Here is an 18175-nt window from a genome sequence, read left to right on the forward strand (position 1 = left end):
ACATTTACTTATATTTAATTTTAATTAAAAAGGAGTAAATAATGTACCAAATTAAAGCTCTCCTTTGACTAAAAATACATAAAATGGAACATAGTAGAGGGCAAGAGGCACACTTTTGATTTGAACTAAATAGAAGTGTGAGCGGAGGAGAAGCAAAACATAGGAGGCAGTTGGTAAAAATTGGGAAAATCAGAGATTCACTTCACTTTGGAAAATGGCGAATCAGATTCGTCTTGAAGCAGTACCTCTTCTAGTAGTCATACTTATTGGTGCCCATGTCCTCGCTTTGGTACTTTCTTATTCTTTTTCAATTTCTGTTTCTGCAGCAATTATGAACATGGTAGAGGGTATAATGTTTGATTCATATGATGAAATTGGTGTAGGTGTACTGGATTTATCGGCTAGCAAATCAGAAGCAACCCATGAGGCTTAAAAAGCAATAGCATTTACTTCGTTTTTTCGGTCCTTTCTCTTTTTTATCCTGTTGAATTTTATGTTTGGGGATATTGAATTAGTTGACAATTTCAGTTGAATGGAGAAATTGGGTTTGTGTATTTTATGTTTTGTGCTTATATTGTACTGGGGTGTGAACCCCTTGGTCCCTTTTAAATACAATTTTGCTTTTGGTTAATGCTGGGTAACTAAAATTATTCCTTAGAATTTCTTGAGAGTTTGGGTTCTTGAAATTCCAATAGGGTAAGCTATACCTTTATTGTACTTTCTATATCTGATTGTTAAAGGTATTTCATTGAAAAGAAAGTGCTCTCTCTCTCTCTCTCTCTATATATATATATAGGGAGCACTGCTGCAATTGAAAAGAGCCCAAAATTCTGTATCATTTGCAATAGCCATGTTACACACATAAACAAAAAAGTAACAAGTTGAAGATTTATTTGCAATAGCCTGGCGCAGGCTGGCACTCAATGCTCAAGCACCCATTCATTCTGGACCAAAAGCTAGTATTTGTATTGAGAAACTGGTTATGCTTACAATTATTTGTCTAACGTGCTGCCTGAGAAACCAACCGACTGAAGCATTCCAACTTTAAAGGTGCTTTGTTTCCCCAGATACACTTCATGGCCAAAAGGAGATGCTGTCAGTTAAGTCACTTTGATGTTTATAATGTGCGCTGACTGTGCATTTCCCTTTTGCATCACCCTTCCACATAAGAGAATATGGTCTGGAAGATGAAGGCGTGCTGTTATGAGTTTCCTATTCTCTCTTTTGCTTGAGAATGAAATTTGGTGGGGTTTTGTTCAATTTCTTTTTATATATGTTCTTTTAATTTTGACAGTTTTAAATTGTGTTCTGTATTTTAACATTGAATTTGTGTTCTTGAAAGTCGAATCGGGTAATATAAAATTGAGTCAGGATATGAATATGTGCTTCATATAGTTGCTCTAGCATATTTGCATGAAAGGCCAAATTATGACCTGAACTTCTTCCTCTTCCCATTAAGTAGAGGCAAAATACATTGTACATAAAAGGCTAAATATCTAGATAGCCCCTTAAACTTGACACATTTAGTGAGATAGCCTTATGAACTTATAGAGTAACCAAGTTAGACACTTCTACTTGACAAAAATGTGCCTTCTAAACACATAGATCATCAAAACCAAGCACATAGATCAAGGAATGGTAAGTAAGTCGTCAGCCACAATGAATGAGTTTTTGTCAAGATTCGTTTTGGTAATGCGTGGAAAGCTTATGGAAGTATGTCCAGATTTTGAAAAAAATACAATTCATGAGATGCTTTTGGTTATTGTTGGGAAGGTTGTCTAACTGCAAAAGGGTCTTGCTTGGTATAATATAAGCGGATGACTTAGTTATAATTAGCTCAGATGTGACTAGGGTGGTTTCGATCAGCAGATAGTGCAGGGGTCGTCCTTACTTTCTAGTGATTTTAGTGAGGATTTGTGGAAGACAGTGTGGGAGGTGAGCAATGGGGTGTTGGAAGATATGGAGAAAGCAAAGAAAAATGAGAAAATGAACAACTTTCTTTAAGCCAAGGAAGTCAAGGAGATGTGTAGGTTTGCTGGTGAAGTGGGTATATGTGGAGAGATGCTTAGGGAGTATAGGTTTAGATGGGCACGGGAGAAGATGGAGGAGACTGAGTTTTATCAGAGTCCTTAACGTCGTTTTAAGGAAGACAAAGAAGGGAGTGAGCGGGACAGTGGTGCTGAGGAGCCTAAAGTAGTGGCTCTTCCAAAAAGGCGTGTGGAAATTAACTACAAGATTTATGGACTTGATTTGTCTGATTCGAAATGGTCTCAAGTGGCTGACACGAGGCTGAGAAAATCATATGGCCTCAAGAACCAAAACGAATAGATGGAAAGTGCAAAATTATTACTGACAAAATCCTTTCTTCACAGGAGAAAGATGATTCTTTTACACTTATAGCAGAATGGGTACAACTTCTCCAACCTAGCAGAGTAGACTGGATAAATATACTTGATAGATTGAAGAAACAAAATGCTAGTCTATATTTGAAGGTATTCCGAGACTTCTCCAGTTTAAGTGTTTTCGAATTATTGTTGCTTTTTAACTTTGAAATGGTAAGTCTTTATTACATGTTGGACGTATAATCTTAAACATAGAGTTAGATTGGTTAGTGAAATGCTTACAAGAAATGTTAGTGAAATTATAACTTTTACCTGTATAGAAATCCTTCACCAACTGTTCTATACTGTAACAAAATGTTATGACAAATCTGAATTTAAGTTTCTACCTATAAAAGAAAATCTGAATTTAAGAAGTTAAGTATTGGCTAACTCTGACTTTTAGTAAACATGTAAGATTGCAGTAAATGTGCTTGGTGAAGAGTCCTTCGAAACAAACATACGTGACTACTCAAAACTCATTGATGCCCATGCTAGAGATAACCGGCTAGAAGATGCCAAGAGAATTATCAAAAAGATGAGTGAAAATGAAATTGTACTTGATATTCTCACGTCAACAACCATGGTTCACATGTACAGCAAAGCAGGTGATCTGGATCGAGCAAACGCTGCATTTGAGAGCTTGAGAACTCAAGGATTCCTACCAGACATGGGGGTTTACAATTCCATTATCCTAGCCTGTGTAAATGCTGGAGACCCAAAGAAAGGTGAATCATTGATGAGGGAAATGGAGGCAAGAGACATCAAACCCTCTAAGGAGATCTTTATGGCCCTCCTAAGGTCATTTGTTCAGCATGGTGATGTTAATGGAGCCAAAAGAATAGCAACTAAAATGCACAGACAGGATGTTGTGGAAGCACAGCAAAGATGGCCTTTTCTCAGTCAACAGTGCTTACAGAAGAGGTCTCCAGGTGATGGCAGGGAGACCAAAACACCTCTGGAACTATTTTTGGAAGGGGGATATCCCTACAAAAGTGAAATGCTTCACTTGGCTAGTGATAAAGAGAGCTTGTTTAACACAGGAAGTACTTCAGAAGAAGGGTAGACAGCTGGTCCCTAGGTGTTTTTTATGCAATTTGACAAGTGAAACTAACAGACAACTTTTCTTGCATTGTAATTACACTGCTCAAATCTGGAATTTGTTCCTTAGCATTTCAAATCTGAATTGGACAATGCCAGAACGTACATCAAACGTGTTGAAGAGCTGGGTAAGGAGAGGAGGCACCAAGAGTCAGAAGAAATGGTGGAGGTTAATACCATCATGTATATGGTGGTCAGTTTGGAAGGAAAGGAATAGTAGATGCTTCGAAAATAGATCCAATTCCATACACAAGGTCAAATGGAATTGTATAGTATCTCTACTTTTTTGGTGTAAACAGTTGTGTATAGTAGATACAGATCAGATTGTAGATTTGTTACGAAGTTTGTAATTGACACTTTTTGGTGGTGGCCAGCATGCCCTTAATGCTGAAGAATACAACCTTGCCAGTTTCAAAAAAAAAAAAAAAGAATAGCAACTAAAATGCAATTTTCAGAATTTCAGCCCTTTTAGAGTCATGTACGTTACTTGTTGAGGCATTTGGAAAAGCTGGTGACCCTGATCAGGCAAGGTATAATTTCGATTACATGATTAAACTTGGACACAAGCCAGATGATAGATGCACTGCTAGCATGATAGTAGCTTATGAGAAGAAGAACCTGCTGGATAAAGCCTTAAATCTTTTAATGGAGCTTGAGAAAGATGGCTTTGAGCCTGGTGTGGCTACTTATTCGGTTTTGGTGGATTAGTTGGGTAAAATGCAACTAATTGATGAAGCTGAACAGCTCTTGGATAAAATTGCTGAGCAGGGTGAGGCTCCTCCATTTAAGGTTCATATTAGCCTATGTGACATGTATGCAAGAGCTAATGTTGAGAAAAAGGCTATTCAAGCTCTTGGAGTTTTGGAGGCAAAACAGGAGTAGTTAGAAGAATTCGAGAGGATTATATGGTCACTTATAACTGGTGGATTTGTACAAGATGCTCAAAATTTCCAAGGATTGATGGAAGCTCGTACCGAACAACTTCAAGTGACACTCATGGCATCTCAAACTTTTCATCACAGGAGACTATCTGTAAGATAATGTTGATCCGTTTGCATTCAAGGTAAGTTACTGCTATCTATCTTGGGTGTCGGGTCATGAAGGTGCGTTTTAGTGGTCTGAAGCGTATAAGAATCAATCAATTGCCTCAGTGTGATCCAGGAATCACATGAGCTGTCTCCATAAATTTAAAAGCTGCAAGTTGATTACTGTTCCAGTTTATTTTACGACCATGCCTTCTGACTTGTTTTTGTTCGACACAGAAGAGCTAATAAACTTGACTTATAGATGTGTTCTCCATTGTCAGATGCATCAATTGTGGTTGTTATGATGTTTGCGGCTCTTTCATCTTTTAAACCCTTTTATAGCCTTGTTACTCCTGGGAGTTGAATTGCCACGTGACTTCTAAATGAACATTAAAATTTGGAGTGATAGGAGGTTCTAATAGTGAACAATGCATCGGAAGATATCCTGAGAATCAGTTTACTTGATAATATAGGTTGCATAAATAAGGCTGACTTTGGTGCATCAAATAAAGGTTTAGGTACTCTCTATGCATTCCTCCCACCCATCTGCACTGGGATGGAGGGTTGCATCTAATCTGTGTATTATATTTAAGCAATACTGATTTACACAACGGGATTGGTGATTTCTCTCCTTGCACAAAATTGGTTTGTTCCATCTATGGCTTCTCATTTAATGGCTTCCATCTTTGTTGAATTCATATATGGCATCTTTGTTTGGTAAAAAAGAACCTGTGTATATATATAATAATATTAAATTATTTGTGTTGATTTTATTTTAAAATATTATTAAATAATTCATGTTTTTAATAATATGCATTAATATGAAAAAATTAACTAATATAAAGAAGGGCAAATTTGTCAAGTCATAGTTGATTTATATTTATTTTAAATAGGTTTAAAGAATAGTTACACTAAAAGTCAAAATAAGAGAGGTAGGCTTAATATCATAAACCACAAGGGAGGTGAGTGTTATAGAGCGAAACCTGTTGGAGGTCTCTAAAATTATCCTATAACTTTATGAAACATTTGAAAAGGTGATGTCTAACAATAAAAGACCAACTGGATATCAACACTAGAATTGAAATGCATGAAAGTTCATGGATTCAGATAATTCTAATGAAAGCAGCCATCTCCAGAGAGTCTATAGGATTGCATAGAGCAGATTCCGAGTATCAAAATGGACCATTACACTGTAGTTGCAATGAACATCAGGATATATAGTGTACAACTTGATTACTTGCATAAGTGCGGAGGATTCCTTCTGGCTCATGTCAAAGAGACAATCCACAAGAAATTTATACAACCAGAGTTACTGCTTTGGAAACTGAATTTGCTTTGTTCATTTCATCTTAATTCTATGAGGGATCCAATGCTTAATCACTGCATAATGCTTATTTTCGAGAATGGGAAGAAATAAGGTTATTTGTAAAATAGGAGCATTTAAGCGTTTGTGGTTTCTCAGAGTTATTGTAAAAGAGCAATGGAAATCACACACATAAAACTCTTCATTTTTTGAGTCTCCAGTATAACATGTGGTGAGAACAGAAACATCTATAGTCAGCTACAACTTTGTTGTTTTTTATAAATATGGCAGTGTCCTTTAACCTTTGTTAGGAATATAGGAGATAACCACTAACTCTTTAAGTATCAAGAGAATAATTAATACAACAGAAGTTCCAGCTCTATTTCTATGGCCAAGCGTCAACCAGTTAAATCCTGAATACCATTGTTTTTCAAAAACATCCCTTACTGATAGAAAGAATCACCTTCTTCTTGCTCCAAGAACAAAGAAAATGACAAATGACGAGCATGAGACCCGGAAGGCAATTCCTAAAACTCTATACCAATCAATCAATTAAGTCTCAAAACCCAAGCTAGAGGTTTAGGTACTCTCTATGCATTCCTCCCACCCATCTGCACTGGGATGGAGGGTTGCATCTAATCTGTGTATTATATTTAAGCAATACTGATTAACACAATGGGATTGATGATTTCTCTGCTTACACAAAATTGGTTTGTTCCATCTATGGCTTCTCATTTAATGGCTTCCATCTTTATTGAATTCATATATGGTATTTTGTTTGGTAAAAAAGAACAAAATAAATCAATATAAAGAAATGTGAATACCTTTTTTTTATGCAATTTTGAGTTAATAGTAATTCATTACTCCTTTCTTTTTTGTACATTATACTTGAGTCCATTCATGGACTCTCCTCCTTGCATTATGTTGGGCTAATACAGCTCATATACACTTGGTGTATACACAATATTTCATCAGCAGAAATGGGCCAAAAGCCCAAAATTTTATTGCAGCAAGCTTTTATTAGAAAATAGGGCAGGTTTGGGCTAAAGCCCATATTAATCCATAGCAGCAGTTAGGCCCAAAATCAACCCAGGCGGATATACTTCTGATTTTGGGCCCAATAGGCCCATTTTTTAAATTTATCTATTATTGTATATTTGATTATTATTTTTGTACCAACTCTAATCCTTTATTTTGTTTGGTTTAATTTAATTAAATTTCCAAAGACAAGCTTTCTTTATTTTTTATGTTTAATTGAAGTAATATTTTTTATTATTTACTTATTTTGTTTATTAATAAAAATGCTATTTCCTCAAAAAAAAATCTTTCTTATTTTATTTCCTTTAAGTAATATAAAAAGTGTCTTCTTTACTAGTCAATTTTCAAAGTTAGTCATTCTTAGTCAAGTCGTAGGTCAACCGCACGTTAGCAGACACTTCAAGGGCCTAACACCTTCTTGAAGTGTAAATAGAACCCCGAACCCCTTTTGGTATTTTTCAAATGATTTTATCTGTTTAAGTCTTTTGAAAATTATAAATTTTCTTTCTCAAAAATTAAGTGGCGACTCTTTTCAGATCGATTTTTCTCTTAAAAAGTTAAATTGATTTTCAAAAATTAAGTCTTTTATTTCTTTTTTGACATAACACACATTTTTTTACCTTTTATCGAAACTTATTTTTTACCTACATTCATTGTTTTTTCTCTTTTATTTTTCTATTGATTTTATTTTCTTTGTCTTTTGTTTTGATTTGATTTCAAATTTAATTCCAAATGTCTTGTATTTAAAATAAATTAATTTTGAACGGATATCAAAATAAGTGAAGAAAATCAAATAAACATAAAAAAAATTAAAACATTAAAATTAAAGGACACTTTTAAATTATTTTTAAAAAAATCCACATAATTTTTTAAAAATAATTAAAAGAAAAAAGATAATGAATTTATTAAAAAAAAGTTTAAAGTGAAAAGAAATTAAAATAAATATTTTACAAAGAAAGAAATAGAAATAATTAAATTTATATAAGGTTTAATATCAATAAATATGTGTACTAACTAATTATAAAGTTACCAATAAAAAAATGACATGTGTTCAATTTGTGCACTTATCACTTGCGTTCAAGAGAGTCAGCGTTTGTGGTGTATTTATTCTATTTTAAATTAGTTTAGGAAGGTAATAAGACCCTAGTTAAGTTTAGATGTGTCTTTGTGATTTCGATCATAGTATAGTGTAAGGGTACTTGTGCCGTATCCCGAGAACATGCAAACGATTAACCCAAAAAATGAAGGAGATACAAACAGGGAAAGAGACTATGCTCAACTGAGTAATCTATGGAAACACTAAAAAGTGTTCATGGCATTCTACTATGAAGCTTAGTTGGTTCATGTTCTTTTCTTTTTTTTTGTTTAGATAATTTGAAGTGAATTGAAAACTTTGTACCGTAGTTGTTCAAAATAAATACTAGTCAATTAGTTCGCAGACGAAATCATATTCCTAGGTAACTGTACTTTCTTAAGGCATTTAAATGTATAAAAGCGTAACAAAAGGAGATTACATATGCTTTGTTTGCACATGATTAATCGCATTGTTCATCACCACTAAAGTAACTCGATGCAAAGCAAATGTGAATGCTTTGTTAAAAATGACAAAGAATACAAAAGCAAGAACGTGAAAAGAAGCATAGGTGTATCTCTAAAACGAAATTAGACACAAATTAATAGTTAGAAGGTTAATAGTCCAAATAGACGAGGTGTGTATAAATTGGCACGCCACTATTATAGGTAGAGGACTAACAATTACTTTGTTTTGTTAGATTGAAGGTCAAATGTGTTTGATTAGTTGAATTATACTAGGATTAAAACAAAATAATATATTCAAATTCGAGGATAAAATTTAAATGCTATTTTCGCTAAAAATAAATTGAAAAAACTTTTATTCATTCAGATATTGAATTGATCATATATAAGTCCTAGAAAAAATAAACAACTGCTAATATACACAAGTTACTTTTTTTTTTTACATTATGCATCACAAGTAAAATGACGCATATTAAGGAATACAATTTCATTCTAATAAACCGTCATCTATGCATTTAAGCTTTAGAGGATTGAACTTTTGAGAGCACTGCATTACAATTGAATGGTTAATTTCAATGCTGACCTCCAGATGTTTGTCTGATCACTAACATGGACTTAACGAGACATTTATCCTTCTCTTGCAAAAATGTCATTGATTTTCTTTTTGAACCATTTTTGTCCCTTAAATAGTGATACCGCTTAAAAAAAAAATTGCTTATGCCACTACGTCTCACAAGCTCATAAAAGGTCTGTTTTCTCAAAATGAAGAAAGCAAATGAATAGAACATTGACTCAACACGTTGCACCAAAGAGATGAATATGAAACGACATATATAAAAATACTAAAATACCCATAAAAAAACACAGTAATTTAAAAAATACCCGTGTTTATACACCCAACTCCCATTTCTAAATATTGGTATTGGTAATATATAAAGCAAAAAGGACATAGCTGTAAATTTTAAATCAATTTTTAAATTTTTTCCTTTACAGGAAAAGGGAACTACAAATTAAATCAATTTTTGCATATACCTACCTTCAAAATGTCAAAATAAAGTACCTCCAAGATGAAAAGGACGTGCTTCTCTTTGGAGCTCATCAATTGAAGTGCTATAGAAAAGAACAAAAGTACAAATCATTTTTCTTTATCTTTATTTTTTTTTTATCTTTAATAGAAAAGGAAAAACGGGTCACATGATGTTCTTGATGATCGTCTCTTATTGATTTTTGTCTATAAAATTTTATGTTTTTTTTTAAATAAGAATATTACTCAATTCTCAGTAATTTCTCTTAAATGTAACCCAGCTTTAAGAGTTACTTTCTTAGCTCATTTTACCGGTTACATTTTATTTAGAGCAACTTTCACATATAGCAAACACAAAATTCATATTTGTATGCTATAACAAAGTTTGCATAATTGTGCTCCATAGCAAACATATATATGTATAATTCACTATACATATACAAAAAAAAACAGTTGTATAATCTGTTTTGGTATACATATACAAAAAGATCAATTGTATAAAGTGAGAGAGGCGAGTGAGCGAGCGAGATCTGGGAGAGGGGAGAGAGGGGAACGAAAATATATGTATATATACAATTTTCACGCATTTTATACATTTGCGTTTTTGTATAAAGTGAGAGAGGCGAGTGAGAGAGCGAGATTTGGGAGAATGGCGAGCGAGATCTGGGAGAGGGGAACAAAAATATATGTATATATACAATTTTCTCTCGCTTTATACAAACACAAACACATTTTATACACTTGCGTTTGTATAAAAAACGAGAGTGGCGAGCGAGATTCACCAGGAGAGAGGTGAAATAGCAACAATTTGCTATGAGGTACAATTAAATCAAACTATATTTATAGTATTTAATTTGAATTAATAGTTTGCTATTATATACAATTTTCCCTTTTATTTATGATAGTCAATTTAATTAATTTTTAAAATTAAATTGATTTAGCCTAATTTAATATTTAAATTTAAAATGCTAGATATTCAAAAACTATATAAAAAGTGTTAAAAGTTGCAATCTTTTACATATTAATATATCTAAAAATTGATCAAAATTCAGACGATTTCATGCTTCAATTGTATTGTACTTAGTTGCTTAATGCAAATGCCTTTTTCTTCTCGACAAAGAAAGCCCATACTAAGGGTATGTTTGGTATGAAGGAAAATATCTCAGAAAATAAGTTGATTTCTAACTTATTTTCTCATTTTTAGTTGGTAAATGGAAAATAGTTTTCGAAAAACATTTTCTAGTGTATAATTGGTGAATGCAAAACATTTTTAAGAAAATATTTTAATTTTGGCTAGAGAGTAGAAAATATTTTTCAGAAAAATAGTTTTTGACCTTAAAATCAACCCCGATAATCGATCAGGCACCAGACCCTGACACCCGATCCGAAACCTGACCTCTACTCTGACACCAGACTTGACATTTCAACTGAAACTCGACCATGACCATGACCTGAATAAGGACATGATCCCAAGACCCAACCAAGGACTTAACCATGCTAAAAACTCGACATTCGAACTAGAATATGATCCCGACACCCAAACTTGAATCCAACCCAGACTCCCGACTCCCGACTCCAACATCCAATTTAAGATCTAACTTTTGAAATGGAATCTGACACCGACACCCCGATCTGAGAGCCGACCCCGATACTCGAACCAACCTTGACATCCAATCCAAGACCCGACCTAGGACCTGACCCCAACCCAACACATGACCCTGATTCGAAACTCGACCCCAACTTGAGACCCAACCTGACTTGGATCCCGACCCGAGATCTGACCCTGACCTCAACACCCGGCTCGAGACCCTTCTAGAGACCCAACTTCGACCCCAACACCTAACCTGAGACCCGACCCTAACTCGACACCCAACCCGAGACCCGACCCTGACTCAACACCTAACTCAAGACCCGACCCTGACTCGACAGCGAATCCGAGATCTGACCCTGACCTTGAGACCCTTCCAGAAACCTAACCCGAGACCCGACCTTGACTCGACACCTAACCCGAGACTCTACCCTAAGTCGACACCTAACCCGAGACCAAACCCTAACTCGAAACCCAACCCGACCCCGACTCGAAATCTAACTCGACCGCGACCCAAGATTCGATTCTAACCTCGACACCCGACTCCAGACCCTTCCCGAAATCCAACCTCAACCTCGACACTTGACTCCAGACCCTTCCCGAGATCCAACCTCAACCTCGACACCCAATCCAAGACCCGACTCCTGACTCCAACCATGGACATGATCCCGACTCAAGACCCGACCCCGATTCAAGACTCGACCCTGACTTGGGAAGTTTGAATAATATGGTGTGTATTTAATTTTATTTTATTTTGTAAAAACAAAAGCAATTTAAAAATAAAAAGAATAGAGTTTACATGTTTTTGTGAGTTGCAAATTAGTGATTTTTAATACATCCTACTCGACACCCAATCTCGATCTCGACTTGAGACCCGAGAATCGAAAGAGACCCCGACCCGAAATCCAACCCCGACACCTAACCCAAAACCCAATCCTGACCCCAAAACCTGACCCGAGACCCAGCCCCGAGAACAGATCCCGACTCAACCCCGATCCGAGACCTGACCAGATAGTCTACTCGAGGCTCAACCCTAACCCCAAGACATGACTCCAGAATAAAAAATATTGGTTATTATAGTAAACAAATTGTCTCAAAATAAGTGTTAGCTCATAAATATAAGACAAAATATAGTATATTTTTCTAGTTACACCATTATACTCCAACTTTTTAATAGTCTTCCGATTTAAAGATATGTATTAATCATGAATAGTTTAGGAAATTACATATTGTATTTTTTTTTAAGAATGTATTTGTTAAAATTTATTTTGAAATAGAGAAAATATTATTTTATTGAGTTGTTTAATACCAAAATATAATATTAAGAAATTATAAAATTATCTTAATATATATTTTTAATATAAGTATTAAGTATAAATAAATAAAATATACGAGACTATATAAGATTTAGACATAGAGACATACAAATAAATTTCACGAGTGTCAAAAAAGTAGACCGACATTTCATTTGAGTGATTAAAGGACAAAAGTTGTACGAAAAACGGCAATCTTCTAATTCTATGAATCTTCGAAATAGTCCACTCTTTTAAAATTTTTTAATGAATGTTATTTTATAATTAAGAATCAAAAAGTACATACTTAAATGTGCAAAAGACAAAAAAAATGGAGCCCAGAACTATAACAAATGAAATGTCACATGGGGGCCAAAACCAACCCAAGTTCTTTTTGTTGTCCTTGTTGACTGCATATTTCAGCTCAAAGGTCAAATTGCTACGCCAGTATTGGTAAGCTCTTGCATCTTTGATATTGTCCAAGCATATCTTTAGTTCTTCTCATTCTTCTTCCTCTTTATAGATATAGCTAGATTGCACCGGATCAATCTCTTTACGTGTATCCCTTGTTTGCTTCAACAATTCTTGCTTCTTCTTGACTTCAAGTAGCTTCATAATTTACTCATCTTAAAGAAAAGATTAAATTGTATTTGATAGTTCTGTTTGTGAAATTGTTATTTCGAAAGTGAAGAATATCAATATTTGTCTGTTGTGAGCTAAATATATATGGTTGCAGTGTAGCTGGTAACTTAGAAATGTTGTGGTTGTGTCCTTCAATGTTGATTGTTCATATACATGTTGTAGCAATAATAGATAATTAAGAAATTCATGTACGAGGAGTTGGAATTTTAAAATCAAAGGAACAAAGCTTTTAAAAGTAGCTAGTAAATTATTTTATCTTTTTTTAGTGACTAACTTAGTAAATTAAACTAAAAAATCTACAATGTCATTTATGATTTATTTTCCTTTTGAATATGCATCATAATATTAGTGACTTAATCTTTACAGATTTTTGGTGATCTTCAAAGTAGTATAATTAAATGAGCATTAATTCAGAATTTAAAAAAAAATCAAAATAAAATAGAATACTACAAAATAATAGAAAAGAAAAACACAAAAACTATAGAACTTACTTCTTTGAACTCTTAAAAGAGGGACAACGAGCTTCTCCAACAAATCACACTTTTTCTTCATCAGCAAATCACTTGCTTCTCTTGGTATGGACAAAAGAGTAGAATTTATCGTCCTATTGTTGACATAGACATCTTATTCCTTCAAGATAATATAATTTTTCTGCAACTAACACTGTCCAATGTTTTTAATCATATCATTCAGAGTAGTGGCTCAAAGCAACCATATAAACATACCTGCCACTACCAGGGGCGGAGCTATGGGTGAACGACTCGAGATCCAACCCGACCGCGACCCAATATCCAATCCTGACCTCGACCCGACACCCAATCCAAGACCCGACTCCCGACTCCAACCTGGACATGACCCCGACCAGGGAAATTTGATTAATATGATGTGTATTCAATTTTATTTTATTTTATAAAAACAAAAGCAATTTAAAATTAAAAAGAATAAAATTTACATGTTTTTGTGAGTTGCAAATTAGTGAATTTTTAATACATCCTACCCGAGACCCAATCTCGATCTCGACTTGAGACCTGAGAACTGAAAGAGACCCCGACCCGAAACCCAACCCCGAACCCAAAACCTGACTCGAGACCCGGCCCCAAGAACAGATCTCGACTCGATCCCGATTCAAGACCTGACTAGACACTCGACTTGAGGCTCAACCCCGACCCCAAAATAAAAAATAATTGTTATTATAGTAAACGAGTTGTGTCTAAATAAGTGCTAGATCATAAATTTAAGACAAAAAATAGTATATTTTTCTTGTTACACCATTATACTCCCAACTTTTTAATAGTCTTCCAATTTAAAGATATGTATTAATCATGAATAGTTTAGTATTTATTATTTTTTAATAAACATATTTGTTAAAATTTATTTTGAAATAGAGAAAATATTATTTTATTGAGTTATTTAATACCAACATTAAATATTAAAAAATAATAAAATTATCTTAATATATATTTTTTAATATAAGAATTAAGTAAAATTAAATATACGAGACTATGAAAGAAGAGTTGGACATAGAGATAAATAAATTTCACGAGTGTCAAAAAAAGTAGACCAGCTTTCCTATGAATGATTAAAGGACAACAGTTGTACGAATAACGGAATCTTCTAATTCTAAGAATCTCCAAAATATTCCACTCTTTAATAGGAGTAGTAGTGAGTATTGCTTTTTTTTTCTTTCTTTCTTTTTCCACCCAAATCTATATGAGCCCTGATTAAATTTGAATCACGCATTGTAAGGCTTGTTTGGAGATGACGCTCTCAATAAAATTTTCTTGATACGCAAGGCCCAAACTCGAAACATCTAGTTAAGGATGAAACAATTCATGTATAACATATTTTTTTTATTTTTGTCCCGCCCCGTATAGCCAACATTCTTCTGCTTCTAATCACTCGGCCTCCCTGACACCAGCAACAACAAATTCAAGTGAGAAGGATTGGCCATAGCTTTGCTTGAAATTGAACTTGTTTCATAACCTTGAAGATATAGATCTTGTAAGTTTCAACGCTCTTTTAAGATCTCTTTTTATTATTATTGAAGAAGTTGTATCTTCAGTTTTTTTCAGAATATTTCTTTATTAGATGGTGAGTCATGTTAATTTGTCAAACACTATTATAGCTTAACAAATCCAAGGGTTAATAAGTGGGTGGGGTCCAATATTTGGGGACCATGTCCTATTATTTTCAAAACTAGATATAAGTATTTTGTCTCATATGTGGATGTCGTGACTTTAATTTACTTTTACTTGGTACTCCCTGTCCACAATTAATTGTCATGATTTTCTTTTTTAGAGTCAAACAATAAGAACTTTGACCAACATTTTACGATGTATATTTTCATCATATTGATATGTAAAAAATTGCAACTTATAGTACTTTTCGTATAGTTTTTGAATATCTAATTTTTTTTAAAAAAATATCGAATTAACGTAATCTAATTTAACTTTAAAAATTAGTCAAATTGACTTTCGAAAAGCGTAATATGACAAATAAAAGTGGACAAAGGAGTATTTGGTAATGGATGGGAAAGCAACAATATTCCCACCCTCACCTATCTTTAGTTAACTCTTACTCCTGCCAATATATCATATTACCATTCTTTCTAATAGAGAGAATAAGAGTAACTCACAAACACCATTAACGCAGCTTTCTTTCTGCTTTTCCAACGAGATCTTGTTAATTAGTTAGTTGAGGTTACTATTCCTGTTCAGATTCTCTTTTAGCGGAAGGTTTTGCCATTTAAAGCATCATTCAGGTCCATGTTCTATTCCCTCTTTCTTCATGATTAAATATTTAATTACATTCATGAATAGTTTTTACTTTTGGGGAGAATATGCTATGATATATATTTGCATTGCTTTGTAGATTGGTATGTTGGTTGAGTTAGGCAGTATACGTTGAAGAGAAAATGTTACCAAGAAACTATGTAGTTCATGGTTTCGACGCTAAATCTAGAGCTTATGGCCTTAAACTAATTAATTCACCTTTAATTTAAACAATAATAAGGGAGTAAGATGAGTTACCAGATAAATCCAAAATTCGTGGCAAAAAATTTTAAAAAAAAATTGAAAGAAAAAGAAGAACAAATGCCTCTAATATTAAACGAGCATAGATTTTTCTTTAAAAATTAAAATTAATATAGGCTAGAGGACGAACAAAGAAGGATGTGAACAAATTAAGCTATTGATATAGGAAAGAAGACTAATGTGAACAATAGTCTTTCATTCTGCAAGTCAATGATGTTAGTTCATCTCCAACGGCGAATCCAATGAAGGATATTTCGTGGTTTTGTTCAATATTATGGAGGATATATATGTTGTACTATTATCTAGACCATACACAATAAATACTAGCAGATTTATTATCATAAGGGAATGGAATCCTTAGTTCAATTTCGATGATCTCTAAGTCATGATATTCGTAGTATCCTAAGCTTTCTTCTTTATGCTGATGAATGTATTACGAGTACAGAAAGGATATCATATGCAAAGATCCAAGTGACGATGGATGTCGTAAATTGCACGAGAGAACGTTTGAACAAACGGTAACATATGACGGGAAGCCTACTTATGACTTTACATGCCTTCAAATAGGACACTCATATCAATATGCTCTAGCTAAAAGTAAAGCATATTGACATGGATGGAGAAACATGTGAAGGATAAGGTAAACCAAATCAATATGGATGGATGAAAGCTCAAATGGAAAACGTGTTTCATAGTAAAATTTTAAACTATGAAACAGAGTTGAAAGAAGTTTCCCTATTTTATATATTCATGGGCCTAATTGCAATGACATTTTAACATGAGTATTTTTTTTTACAATCAACAAAATTTTTTGATTAAGACTAGGGATCCATATAGCTTATGACATAGATATTGCTAGCATGCAGGGGCGGATCTACGTACAAGTTAAGGGGTTCGAACTCCCTTCGTCGAAAAATAACACTATATATACAAGGTCAAATTTTAATATTACGATATATATATTATAATGAACCCCTTTAAAAACCAATGAGAAGCTTAGCTCAGTGTTTAAGTGGGTTCAAACTCACAGTTAAGACTCGCGTTCGACTCTTGCAACCTGCTAACATTTTTTGTCGTCTTTGCTCGGCTTTTCCCTTAGTAGGGGCTGAGAGGGGCTTCATTAGGATTAATAAGGTAAGGCCTAGCCCCCCTTGCCTGTGCTTATCCTTATTGAAAATTTTTATGTTTAATAAAAGGCCGCTAGACACTATCTAGTGATAAATTTGCTTTAAAAAAACATTAAGTTTTATGGAATTAAAAACGATGAATATCCTTTTAACAATATCTATTTAATTGAATTTTCTTTCTTTAATTTCATGGAATTTCTTTTCTACTTTCTAATTTTATCCTAAAAAGATGAAAACTATATTAAACTTAATTGATTTATTTATTATTTATCTTTTTTAATGACTAACTTAGTAAATTAAACTAATTAATCGACGATGTCATTTATGATTTATTTACCTTTTGAATATGCATCATAATATTAGTGACTTAATCCTTACAATATTTTAAAGATTTTTGGTGATCTTCAAAGTAGTATAATTAAATGGGCACTAATTCAGAATTAAAAAAAAATCAAATAAAATAGAATACTATAAAACAATAGAAAAGAAAACACACAAAAAAATTTAAAGAAGATTCTATGGAGTAGAATAAAAGTAGAAAGTCGCAAAACGAGGAACGACAAGTCTACTTAAATTTGTCGCGTCAAAATTAGTCTTTCTCTTCTTCATGCTATAATTTTTCGCATGTTTGCGTCTTTATATATTGAACCTCCTTAATAGTAATCTCGGCTCCATCACTACCAGCATGTTTTCTTAGCTCTACTACATTAAAAATATTGACTTTATTATTTTGTAAAAAATTAAATGGCAGGTTAATTAGTACAAATATCCAGGAAGTAGGCACGATGATTTTTGCATATGCACTGGTAAGTTCCCTACTCTTTTTGTAATTATTGTTGTAACACCCCCACTCCCTTTCATTTTAAAACTCATTACATGCACTCATCGTCAATCCCATTCTACTACTCTATTACTATAAATTCTTGTCAATCTCCGAGGGACATTGAAGACTTGAAACTACATCGATAGACAAAAGCATTTTCCTTCCTCACTATTATCTCAAGAGAAGCAATCGACTTGGGATGATGTCATTAGTTATTTTCTTCTCTTATCCTAAGTCTTCCATCGTCGCATGCCCCTTTCATTCAG

The 18175-nt window shown here is 33.6% G+C and overlaps 1 pseudogene; it reads left to right on the forward strand.

Moving 5' to 3' along the window:
• Positions 1 to 1659: 1659 nt before the first annotated feature.
• On the forward strand, positions 1660 to 4741 carry LOC125843039 (pentatricopeptide repeat-containing protein At1g19525-like; annotated as a pseudogene).
• Positions 4742 to 18175: the final 13434 nt, after the last annotated feature.

The sequence above is a fragment of the Solanum stenotomum genome, chromosome 10, assembly GCF_019186545.1.
Source record: "Solanum stenotomum isolate F172 chromosome 10, ASM1918654v1, whole genome shotgun sequence".
NCBI lineage: Eukaryota > Viridiplantae > Streptophyta > Magnoliopsida > Solanales > Solanaceae > Solanum > Solanum stenotomum.